The sequence below is a fragment of the Schistocerca nitens genome, chromosome 3, assembly GCF_023898315.1.
Source record: "Schistocerca nitens isolate TAMUIC-IGC-003100 chromosome 3, iqSchNite1.1, whole genome shotgun sequence".
NCBI lineage: Eukaryota > Metazoa > Arthropoda > Insecta > Orthoptera > Acrididae > Schistocerca > Schistocerca nitens.
Genome location: NC_064616.1, coordinates 276,103,339 through 276,116,257, shown reverse-complemented (window position 1 = coordinate 276,116,257; position 12,919 = coordinate 276,103,339).

Sequence of the window (12,919 nt, the reverse complement as noted above, 5' to 3'; positions counted from 1 at the left end):
GCGCCTAGAATCGCTCGGCCACAGTAAAAACTAAGCATGTGACTTGCTAGTCTCCTGGTGCTTCACCAACGGTGGCCGACTGGTTGTGATAAACGGTTGCTGGCCACCCAAATCAAACAAACAAATGACAACTGCGCTAGAGACTGCGCCGCTGTGCACGTTATCATTACCAAAACGCGATACTACACCTCTCAAATACATAAATAAGCAATATATTTAAGAATTAAACTTCGAAATCAGAGAAAAAACATGCAAAGAATCTGAGAATTAAATTATGAACACAATCAGAAAAGCTCATTATGTCACTTGCTAGTCTCCTGGTGTTTCATCAACCAAGGCTGACAAATAACTGCCTGTGATCAATGGTTACTGGCCGTCCAAAACATACAAACAAATAACTACTGCGTTACATACTGCGTGAATGTTCACGTTGCCGTAAATAAAACGCGATACTACACGTCGCAAATCCAAAAATGAGCAATGATTTCAAAATTTAAGCTTTGCAAGTACACAGAAATATGCAAATAATTTAATAATGAAACCATGAACACAAACAGACGAGCTAAATATGTGACTTGATGGTCTCCTGGTACTTCACCAACGAAGGCTGACGTCAGATAAAGGATAAAATAAACTTATTTATAGCAGAAAATATCTGTGACGACAAAAGACGCAGAGAGATGGTTTAGAGAGAACTGCATGGTAATAAATGAAAAGAAAATAGTGTGAATGATATTTAGAGATAGGTTTAAAAAAGCCAGAAGCAATATAATACAATATTTAGGATGCTGTCCATTTGAGCAAACATATTAGACAAAGTATCTAGGACTACGGTGAGATGATCATTTAAGATGACGAAAATGTAAATGAGAAACACTACAGTATATTGCCCATGTTCTACACAACTGTGTTTACTGCTTTTGCTTTTAGTTCCAATAGTGTACTGTAAAAGACAGATAATTGTGCTGTGCTGGCACATTTAATCGTCTTAACTGATTCTTTGGTTGCTTCTTGGTGGAACAACCTATTTGTAAATGATAAACTGCAATACTGTGTATTTTCTACACATTTCTGTGGAACGTACACAATACTGTGTGTTTGTTTACAATTATATTGGTCTACCAAGAAGTGATGCGAGAATATGTTAACGGAAATAAAAGGTTGAACTGCTGCACTAAAATTTTCGTACATGCTGTTATGCTTTAATAAGGGACTACGGTTACATTGAAACGAAAGCATTTGCTTACTATGCACATGTCCATAAACATAGCACGTTGTTCTGCAAATTACAAGTTTTACAAAACAGTCATTTAAAGTTAATTAATGAATAACATCATAATAATTTAAAATTACGTCTCTTCCATGATTATACACACACAGGTATACTACTTGAAATCACACAGAGGATGTTTAGCATTAAACATCTACATTCACACTTATGAAACTAGAGGTATGAGTGATTCTCGTAGAGAAGAATGTAACAAGGTCCTGCATCCGAGAAGTACACTGTATCAACCTAAAATAATTTTTAATGATATTAACAGAATCTTCCGTCGGTTCTTGGTAGAACAGCATTATAATAATAAATGAAAAGCACCAGTTTGCTTTTGTTCTACAATATTATTTTTATTGCTAACCGGTTTTCGGCTTACAAGGCCATCTTCAGACATTTACTGAGTATTATCACCAAAGAAGTTAAATGTTAGCAGACAACATTGGAAGAGAAGTAACATATCTACAGTGAAGTAGAAACATACAGTGAGTAACATCTTTGCAATGAAATAGTAAAAAGTGAATAGTACATAAATAACGATGGAGTTGACAGGAAAACCTTTAGCACAAAATAGGAATAGCATGCCTACATAACAGTTTCTATTAATAAACAAAACTAATGAAATAAGATAAAATTAGTACTAGACAAGGCTGCATCAAGAGGTATGAAACATGGAGAGTGATACACTTCCAATTAAAAAAGAAGAGACAGTTGTCAATGTAAATACAGAATACACGAGGAACTTGAGCAATATCAATAAGATAAACAGAAATTAGTAAATGCAGGAAAATTGAGGTGTTTGAGGGAACCTACAATTTGAGAGTGTGGTGGTACTGCATTTTAACATTAACATTATAATCAAAGCAGTGGCTGTATACCAGTTTACATTAAATAAATGCGCAAAGTAAAATATGAACAGTATTTGATGAGACAACGACAAGGTGAGTTAAACATGGGCAGTAATACAAGTACAAGTTAAAAGCAAACCCTTAACTATTGAAACTACAGCATATGTGGAATACAAAGACAACTGCAACAAATAAAACAACTTAATGACTACAGGAAAATGGGAATATGTAGGAAGAGAGAGTGTAGGAAGCAATGAACAACAAAGATGATTATCTGAAGTTTAGGAGAGGGGAAGTGTTGAGTTGTGTCTGGTCATTTAGGATGAGATCTGGACTGTGAGCAAGTGTTTGTTAATTTCCAGGGCTTCCAGCAGGCTGAAGCTGAATGAGAACTTACTTGGACGTTGGATAGGACGAAATTCTTTTGCCAAATGGCTGCGAGGTCACCTGATTGAACTATTCTTGATTTCTTTCTTTGGGGAGTATTAAAGATGCAGTCTACGACGAAGCCACAGCTACGCCAGACGATATGTGTCGTCCGATCACCGATACATGCTCTACCACATCATCCACTGTAATTACATGTGTTCATCGTTCTCTCGAACGCCGATTTCAAATGTACCTTTCAACCCATGTCAACAGTTTGAACACATACTTAAATAAAGGATAATGTTTTTTTAAACACAAAGTTCATGTGATATGATTTGGTTAGTCACCAAATCATTGTTAGTAAATCGTTTATTTCATTTATGTGTGTACGGCATTACACTGCAATGTCAAATAAGTCGACATCATGTGTTGCACGTAGCTGGTAACACTAACATTATGCGCTTACGTTCAGTATGAAATGATGCTTCGTTAAGAAGAATATTTATTTTGCGATGTACGGGTGGTCACCAAAGTATTTTTGATAAAATGTTTAGTTCAATGAATGTATCCCATATGATAGAATTTAGAGCAATGTGGGTAGAGACAATTGTCCGACAGCATGTATTTCGCGTCTAAGAAGCACACAGTCACGTACAGTAAAAGATAAGTCAAATCTTCCTGCTAACATTTAGATATTTAATACAGTAGTTGCTTTTTGCAGCGTATAAGACCCCTCTAATTTTGAAGAATGAATAACTGCTTTCTCTGTTTCAGCTCCGTAAATCTGGGAGGATTCACAATCGTGAAATAGTTCTCCTAAACCCTTTGTGATACGTTAGAATCTAGCCTACGTCGTATTTCCATATATAACATTCGTAGGTGAACCTGCATTCAAGTCGTAAGTTGGTTCAAGGGGAAACAAAGCTTTATTCTCGTAGCACAGATTTACCTTACGGTATACAACTAAGCAGCCTGGTCCGAGATGCCTGCTTGGCAGTGTTTGCACCGCAAATGCCGTTTCCGCCCACCGTTCTAAAATGGCTCTGAGTACTGTGGGGCTTATCATCTAAGGTCATCAGTCCCCTAGAACTTAGAACTACTTAAACCAACTAACCTAAAGGCATCACATACATTCGTGCCCGAGGCAGGATTCGAACCTGTGACCGTAGCGGTCGCGCGGTTCCAGACTGAAGCGCCTAGAAGCGCTCGGCCACACCGGCCGGACGCCCATCGTCCTCTCACACTCTAGATTTCTCAAACATTTTTTACGAAAGGTTGCAACGTCAACATTAACAAGCGCTATATCACTGTAATTGTCTTCTCAAGAGCTATCGAATGCAGTTGTAACAAGAACACGTTTCCACTTAAAAAACCCTGCTTGCTTCAATATCTCCGTTGATACCAGCGCTAAAAACATCAACCAAACAAAAACATGCGTGCCCCTCGACGCTCTAACATTTGATCAAAACCACTTTTCGATATGTGTAGCCGTTCACGAAATAGGTGTGTTACGTCTTACGTGACTCACCCCGCATATATATCTGAGATGTGTGGATTAATTAGGACGAGTTATAATGATAGATTTTCGTTATTATCCACATAATTTCCAAATGATAGTGTCTCCATTCTGTGTGCTAGATTATATACCTCATAATTAAGTGACCTGTCTATACCGCTGTACGGAAGATTAAAAGATGAATAAATATTTGTATTATTACTGTTGTTATTGCTTTTAAATTGCTTTTTGTTTACAGTCATGCATTTACTACTTCATATATTATATTTTCACTTAATTTTTATATACTTATCAATAGCTTAAAAATGAAATACTTATGTCTATGGTGATTCCTAAAAGGATAATAATTTTTACTAGCTTACATGAAAGTTTTATGTGCGTCGTTGCAGATTTCATTTTCGTTTCCAGCAAAATAAACAACAGCACATGTTGCTGTTTCGACTTAGATATAATGTTTCATAAGATTAACAATGCTAGTTGTGTGACAAACTAAAGAGCAGGCGCTTCCTGGTAAAAACGGCCACGCACAGGTATCTACACTCCTGGAAATTGAAATAAGAACACCGTGAATTCATTGTCCCAGGAAGGGGAAACTTTATTGACACATTCCTGGGGTCAGATACATCACATGATCACACTGACAGAACCACAGGCACATAGACACAGGCAACAGAGCATGCACAATGTCGGCACTAGTACAGTGTATATCCACCTTTCGCAGCAATGCAGGCTGCTATTCTCCCATGGAGACGATCGTAGAGATGCTGGATGTAGTCCTGTGGAACGGCTTGCCATGCCATTTCCACCTGGCGCCTCAGTTGGACCAGCGTTCGTGCTGGACGTGCAGACCGCGTGAGACGACGCTTCATCCAGTCCCAAACATGCTCAATGGGGGACAGATCCGGAGATCTTGCTGGCCAGGGTAGTTGACTTACACCTTCTAGAGCACGTTGGGTGGCACGGGATACATGCGGACGTGCATTGTCCTGTTGGAACAGCAAGTTCCCTTGCCGGTCTAGGAATGGTAGAACGATGGGTTCGATGACGGTTTGGATGTACCGTGCACTATTCAGTGTCCCCTCGACGATCACCAGTGGTGTACGGCCAGTGTAGGAGATCGCTCCCCACACCATGATGCCGGGTGTTGGCCCTGTGTGCCTCGGTCGTATGCAGTCCTGATTGTGGCGCTCACCTGCACGGCGGCAAACACGCATACGACCATCATTGGCACCAAGGCAGAAGCGACTCTCATCGCTGAAGACGACACGTCTCCATTCGTCCCTCCATTCACGCCTGTCGCGACACCACTGGAGGCGGGCTGCACGATGTTGGGGCGTGAGCGGAAGACGGCCTAACAGTGTGCGGGACCGTAGCCCAGCTTCATGGAGACGGTTGCGAATGGTCCTCGCCGATACCCCAGGAGCAACAGTGTCCCTAATTTGCTGGGAAGTGGCGGTGCGGTCCCCTACGGCACTGCGTAGGATCCTACGGACTTGGCGTGCATCCGTGCGTCGCTGCGGTCCGGTCCCAGGTCGACGGGCACGTGCACCTTCCGCCGACCACTGGCGACAACATCGATGTACTGTGGAGACCTCACGCCCCACGTGTTGAGCAATTCGGCGGTACGTCCACCCGGCCTCCCGCATGCCCACTATACGCCCTCGCTCAAAGTCCGTCAACTGCACATACGGTTCACGTCCACGCTGTCGCGGCATGCTACCAGTGTTAAAGACTGCGATGGAGCTCCGTATGCCACGGCAAACTGGCTGACACTGACGGCGGCGGTGCACAAATGCTGCGCAGCTAGCGCCATTCGACGGCCAACACCGCGGTTCCTGGTGTGTCCGCTGTGCCGTGCGTGTGATCATTGCTTGTACAGCCCTCTCGCAGTGTCCGGAGCAAGTATGGTGGGTCTGACACACCGGTGTCAATGTGTTCTTTTTTCCATTTCCAGGAGTGTATATATAGGACGATATTTGACGATCGAAATTATCTAGCAATTTTCTCAATAACGCTTGAGAAGTACGCGCTATTGCTTACACATTGTTGTTCTAATGGAGTACTACGAGTGTACGAAGTTTGCAGTATATCCGCGTTCCAAACGTCGTGGCCTCCCCTTGTGAGTGAAGATGCGCTCGGGCACGGCCTCAGAAATCTGCAGGCCACTGTTGCCGGTTGTCGAGGTGCCGTATAGGCGGTGGATCCAACAGTGACACGAAGTATAATCCGAGAGGCTGTCGCAGCCTACAGTCGGTACGGCAGTACCCGTACTGCCCAGGAGTGGCGGCACAGCTCTGTAGCCAAGTTGAACAACTCGCATACGGGCGGATCGGTTCTTCGTTCACGAAAGATCGGCCAGGCCCTTATCTTCGGATAGCCTCAGGTGACTGGCAAGAATGCAGCGTACGGAGTTACAGTTCCCTTCATAGCCGGACTCGTAGCATTGGACTTCAAGCTGGTGGCGGCTGGTGTAACTTCGTCGTATCCATCAGGTCGTCTTGCAACTTGCATCTTGCAGGCCTTCCATCGATATTAGTGATGCAGATAGTGTCCAGACTCCGAGAATTAGTAGAAGGTAGGCAAGGGTTTTACAGCACTCTACGACGTGATTCCCTCCATACTAGTGACCGAATGTGCTCCCATTTTCTGAGACTGTCAGCGCTCTTGGGTGGCTTAATTTTTAAATTCAGGGCTTCAGATCTCTCCTTTATGCAAAGTTTGCAGCCTGAAAGGCGATCTTGCGTCTCCCATATGTTACGTTATTACATGTAGCCTCGTTGTAGAAGAGCGTCGTTTCAGCTCTGCACTGTTGTATAAGTGATGAGATTATCCTGACTTTCTCTCTCGTACACTCTGAGGCAATGAGCTCAAAAATGGTTCAAATGGCTCTGAGCACTATGGGACTTAACTTCTGAGGTCATCAGACCCCTACAACTTAGAACTACTTAAACCTAACAAACCTAAGGACATCACACACATCCATGCCCGAGGCAGGATTCGAACCTGCACCCGTAGCGGTCGCGCGGTTCCAGACTGTAGCGCCTAGAACCGCTCGGCCACTCCGGCCGGCGGCAATGAGCTTACGGCTTTTTTTTTTACTTCTTCTTATCAGTGTTGACAATGGTTACGCTATCGTTTCATACTGGACGGACGTGCTCCACTAACCCTGTCGGTTCCAATAAAATTTTATTTCAGCATTAGTTACTATTCTGCTGTGCAACACTATTACACATTGAGATTTACCATTTTGCCTGAGATCATACACTCATCAAGAAAGGATGGAGATGCAGTTCTTTTTAATAGATGGGGTTTTATAATGTTCGTAACATACAGTTAAGTAATTTCAGGTGTGTATTGTATCGTGCATTGTGTACTGAACTGGGGACCTAGCAACGACAGAGAGGCTTAGTGCCGCCGTAGCCCTCAGTGGTTCACGGCCCCACAACAGGCCACAGCAGTCCACCCACCCCACCGCCGCCCCACACCGAACCCAGTGTTATTGTGCGAATTTCAGGTATACTGTATCTTTGCACGATTCTTTAGCTATCCAACATAATGATCAACATAAGACTTGATAAAAAAAAATTAAAAAATCTCAAATTCAGTGATGCGAAGAAATAATTAAATAAGCGAAAAAGTGGTCCAGTAGTGGCTGTGATAAGTTCATTAATTGCCTTTCATAATGCCTGGCCAGGCAGAATGCGGCCAGCTAGTGAGGCTAATGGTGCACCGGATGGCACGGCTTTTAGCGGCAAGGGACACCACACAGGAAAGTAGCGAACGGTTCCCACAAAGCGGCCCACAGCAGTACAGTCAGTGACAGAATTCCAAAGACCTCTCGCCTCATCGTTATGTTGAACTGCACAGTTTTATTGAGTATTAATGCAGCATAACATGCAGGGCAGGGAGACGAAGTGCTACCAATATATAACCTATAGGCTTGAAGCCGGAAGACAGTCCAAACACTGTTTCAGATAATATGGGAGAATATATTGCAGCAGATTTATTTATATCTTATGTTTATCTGCTGTGTTCAATAAACTATTGAAAAAACTTTATCCAACATGCACTTTTCTGCTGGAAATGAATTACAACTTCTCATGATAACACTGAGAAGGGAACCTCCCCATCGCACCCCCCTCAGATTTAGTTATAAGTTGGCACAGTGGATAGGCCTTGAAAAACTGAACACAGATCAATTGAGAAAACAGGAAGAAGTTGCGTGGAACTGTGAAAAAATAAGCAAAATATACAAACTGAGTAGTCCATGGGACACATAAGCAACATCATGGAGAATGTGAGCTCAGGAGCGCCGTGGTCTCGTGTTAGCGTGAGCAGCTGCAGAACGAAAGGTCCTTGGTTCAAGTCTTCTCTCCATTGAGAATTTTACTTTCTTTATTTTTACATCGTTATTATCTGTCCGTTCGTTCATTGACGTCTCTGTTCACTGTAATAAGTTTAGTGTCTGTGTCTTGCGACCGCATCGCAAAACTGTGCGATTAGTAGACGAAAGGACGTGCCTCTCCAATGGGAACCGAAAACATTTGATCGCAAGGTCATAGGTCAACCGATTCCTCCACAGGAAAACACATCTGATATATTCTATACGACACTGGTAACGGCATGTGCGTCACATGACAGGAATATGTTGTCGACCCACCTAACTTGTACACTTGGCGAATGGGTAAAAATATTCTTCTACCTTGCCCGATTTAGGTTTTCTTGTGGATGTGATAATCACTCCAAAAAAAGTGATGAAAACACAATAGTTTGTCACATAAACTGAAAATAAAAAAAATTAAACTTTTCACTCGATGGAGGATTCGAACCAAGAACCTCTCGTTCCGCAGCTGCTCACGTTACCACGAGACCACGGCGCTCCTGCGTTCTTAGAGTCCTTGATGTCGCCTATGTTGCCATGAACTACTCAGTTTGTATATTTTGCTTATTTTTTCACAGTTCCACACAACTTCTTCCTGTTTTCTCAATTGATCTGTGTTCAGTTTTTCAAGGCCTATCCACTGTGCCAACTTATAACTAAATCTGAGGGGGGTGCGATGGGGAGGTTCCCTTGTGAGAAAAAGGTCTTTAATAAAAAAAATAAGTATCCCAAATTGTTACCAGTTAGCTGAATACTGCGCTCTTTCGGCTTAGAAACGGTGTGTCTATGTTGAGTCCACAGTCATACTGAAGTAGCGTCACAGGACTACCACGAGAGCATGCAAATGTAGCAGCAGGGATAGATACATAACGAAATCTAGTTAAAAAACACTCAGTGCGACATTTAAGTCAATAAAATTGACAGAAACACAAAAAAACACACTAACAACATCGGAGTTCAGCAAGCTTTCAACCTGTAGATCTAATGGGTACAGAATCAAGGCAGCGACAAAACTTATGGGGAAGAAGTTATCTTAGGATATGCTTACTTACTGTCGATCTGCTTGCTAGTGGCTTTTTCAAAGAAGAGATAAAAATCTCACCTCCAGCAAGATTAGAACCAAAAACTAACCCACTCTTCCGCTTTTTTCCATGAACTTCTGTATGCCATGCCAGGACGCAAACTTTTTTGTAGTTTGCAATGTCTGCACAGTAATGAAAATGATCATACATGATAAAGAATTTTTTAACTCTCACAATCATGAAAAAAGAATATAAATATTTTAATATTAATAAAAGGAAGGAAGTTTAATTTGTTGTTTTTATATATACTTTTTATACACCGAAAAGGAAAGAAAAGCGACAATTCTCATTAATGGAGGGAATCAAAAGAAATCAATCATCATCACATTCCCAGCAGCACGGCATGTTCATCATTATTCTTGCGTCCAGCAGTATAAAATTATTCGTCCCCGACCCTTTGTCCTAACGTCATGTGGGTCGTTGTAGCCGTTTACCATCCTTCCTGACTGGGTGTTGCGTGATGTCCTTAGGTTAGTTAGGTTTAAGTAGTTCTAAGTTCTAGGGTACTGATGACCATAGCTGTTAAGTCCCATAGTGCTCAGAGTCATTTTGAACTATCGTTCCTAGGACTCGTAAACATTATCCACTCACATTGAGCGCCAAGAGCAGGGGACCAGTCGTCTTCTCCATGTGCAGTACGCCAACATGCATAAACCGTGTACATTATCGTCCTTAAACGTTCCTTTGGACAACTCCTACTCCATGGACGTATTTGTTTCAGAAATGGTAAAAAAAATATTGTACCTCTAAATGTAGTTGCATGTGTAGAACTAAAAATTTCAGTAATATATATATATATATATATATATATATATATATATATATATATATATATATATTGTAATCTGACTTGTTCCACATCATATCGCTAAAATAATCGGGAAAATTATCTACGGAACATGACATAACTAAAACTAAACTAAATCCCACGAGTCGCCACATTCCTGGGTCACACCAGCTGGCGGGCGGATTGTGAAATACACTTTCTAAATAGTTGGCAAAGTAAGTTCTGTATTGCGTATGATAACGAATGAGCTAATGTTGTTCTTGCAGGTATATCCAATAATCCATCACAGACAGTACATCCCACGAAAACATGTACTGCGTCGGGTATCCAGCGATCCAGTTGACCGCATACTTCTTACGTCTTGGAAAGAACGTCGTGTGCCATAATCCAAGTGCATCTGATATGATTTCCGTATCGGTGCTGTGCCAAAGGAAGGCCAGTATATGACGCGCCAGCATCCAAACGTCCTTCGTCACTAAGTCACGTTTTTTCGTGTCCAACAAACCACAGGGACAAAGGGGAGAATCAACCATTTGAATGACGTTCAACTGGATCCGTGTGACAATTTTACGGTTGGTGAGGATATACCACGTCTATCGCGCTGCCGTTGACAGCAGTGGCACATGCACTCCACGCCACATATGCAGCCAAGCTCTCGTTGGAGGTTTTATTTCCACGACATTGCGGCCGTGGTGACTCATCCAGTAGCGATGTGGCTGTTCTCATGGAAGATACTTCCTGACGAACATAAATATAATACACAAAAAATGAGGTTATGTGTGCAAGTAAAGGCGAGATGTTGTCCACCACTATCAGAGGTTCGTCTATCAGAGCTGATGTTATGGTGTGCTTTCGCTGTTGCCAATTCCGAATAATCGCTCGCAGGTAAAGTGCTAAAGCTTTGTTGCCCACGTTCGTGAGGCTGAGATCGCCGTCCCGAATCGGTAGGGTTACCGTGTCATGTTGCTGTTGTTGTTGTTGTTGTTGTGTTTGTTGTTGCTGTGGTCTTCAGTCCTGAGACTGGTTTGATGCAGCTCTCCATACTACTCTATCCTGTGCAAGCTTCTTCATCTCCCGGTACCTACTGCAACCTAAATCCTTTTGAATCTGCTTAGTGTATTCATCTCTTGGTCTCCCTCTACGATTTTTACCCTCCACGCTGCCCTCCAATACTAAATTGGTGATCCCTTGATGCCTCAGAACATGTCCTACCAACTGATCCCTTCTTCTAGTCAAGTTGTGCCACAAACTTCTCTTCTCCCCAATCCTATTCAATACCACCTCATTAGTTATGTGATCTACCCATCTAATCTTCAGCATTCTTCTGTAACACCACATTTCGAAAGCTTCTATTCTCTTCTTGTCCAAATTATTTATCGTCCATGTTTCCCTTCCATTCCTGGCTACACTCCATACAAAAACTTTCACAATTGACTTCCTGACAAATTTATACTTGATGTTAAAAAATTTCTCTTCTTCAGAAACGCTTTCCTTGCCATTGCCAGTCTACCTTTTATATCCTCTCTACTTCGACCATCATCAGTTATTTTGCTCCCCAAATAGCAAAACTCCTTTACAACTTTGTCATTTCCTAATCTAATTCCCTCAGCATCACCCGACTTAATTCGACTACATTCCATTATCCTCATTTTGCTTTTGTTGATGTTCATCTTATATCCTCCTTTCAATACACTATCCATTCCGTTCAGCTGCTCCTTTGCTGTGTCTGACAGAATTAAAATGTATACAGTAAAGCTGCATGCCCTCGGGAAAAATTACGGCTGTAGTTTCCCCTTGCTTTCAGCCGTTCGCAGTACCAGCACAGCAAGGCCGTTTTGGTTAGTGTTACAAGGCCAGATCAGTCAATCATCCAGACTGTTGCCCCTGCAACTACTGAAAAGGCTGCTGCCCCTCTTCAGGAACCACGCGTTTGTCTGGTCTCTCAACAGATACCCCTCCGTTGTGGTTGCACCTAGGGTACGGCCATCTGTATCGCTGAGGCACGCAAGCCACCCCACCAACGGTAAGGTCCATGGTTCACGGGGGTCATACATAATCTAAAATAACGTCCCCGTACTGACATAGTACCCAAAGACAACCATGAAGCGGTTCGCGATACCCTCCGGTATCGCTAGGATCTTCGCTAAATGTGGCGGTCGTGACGCGAGGTGAACGTTGGTGTACTCTACACGTTGGACCATGTTGAGGGTTCTCAACGAATTGTTGCGTATGAACTATCGAACAATCTGAAGCGGCCGCCGATAACTCGCCGCAGCTGACCCCCGCAAAGAACGAGTAAATGTGATCCCTAGGCACCGCATCTTTTCCACCGTCTGAAACGGTGCTGGGACGGCTAAGGACTTCGTACAATGTGCAGTATCCTGGACGTCGTCATGTAACGGCACTTCCTACCGCCGTCCCCAAAGTACTGCATTGTCCGACAGCCTGACACACTTCATGTCCCGAGCGGACGAAGGATATCATCTTGTCCGCATAGGCGTGGCAAATGAATGAGGTCTCGTGTAGCGTTATTCCAGTGAGAGAGCATTGCATAACATAAAACAGCGGTTAAAGTGCTATCGCAGAAAGCACCATTGAAAGCGGGCACTCATGTCGGTCCTAGCTGATGTGAAGTGAGCCCACTTCCCGCCCGTTTACTATCA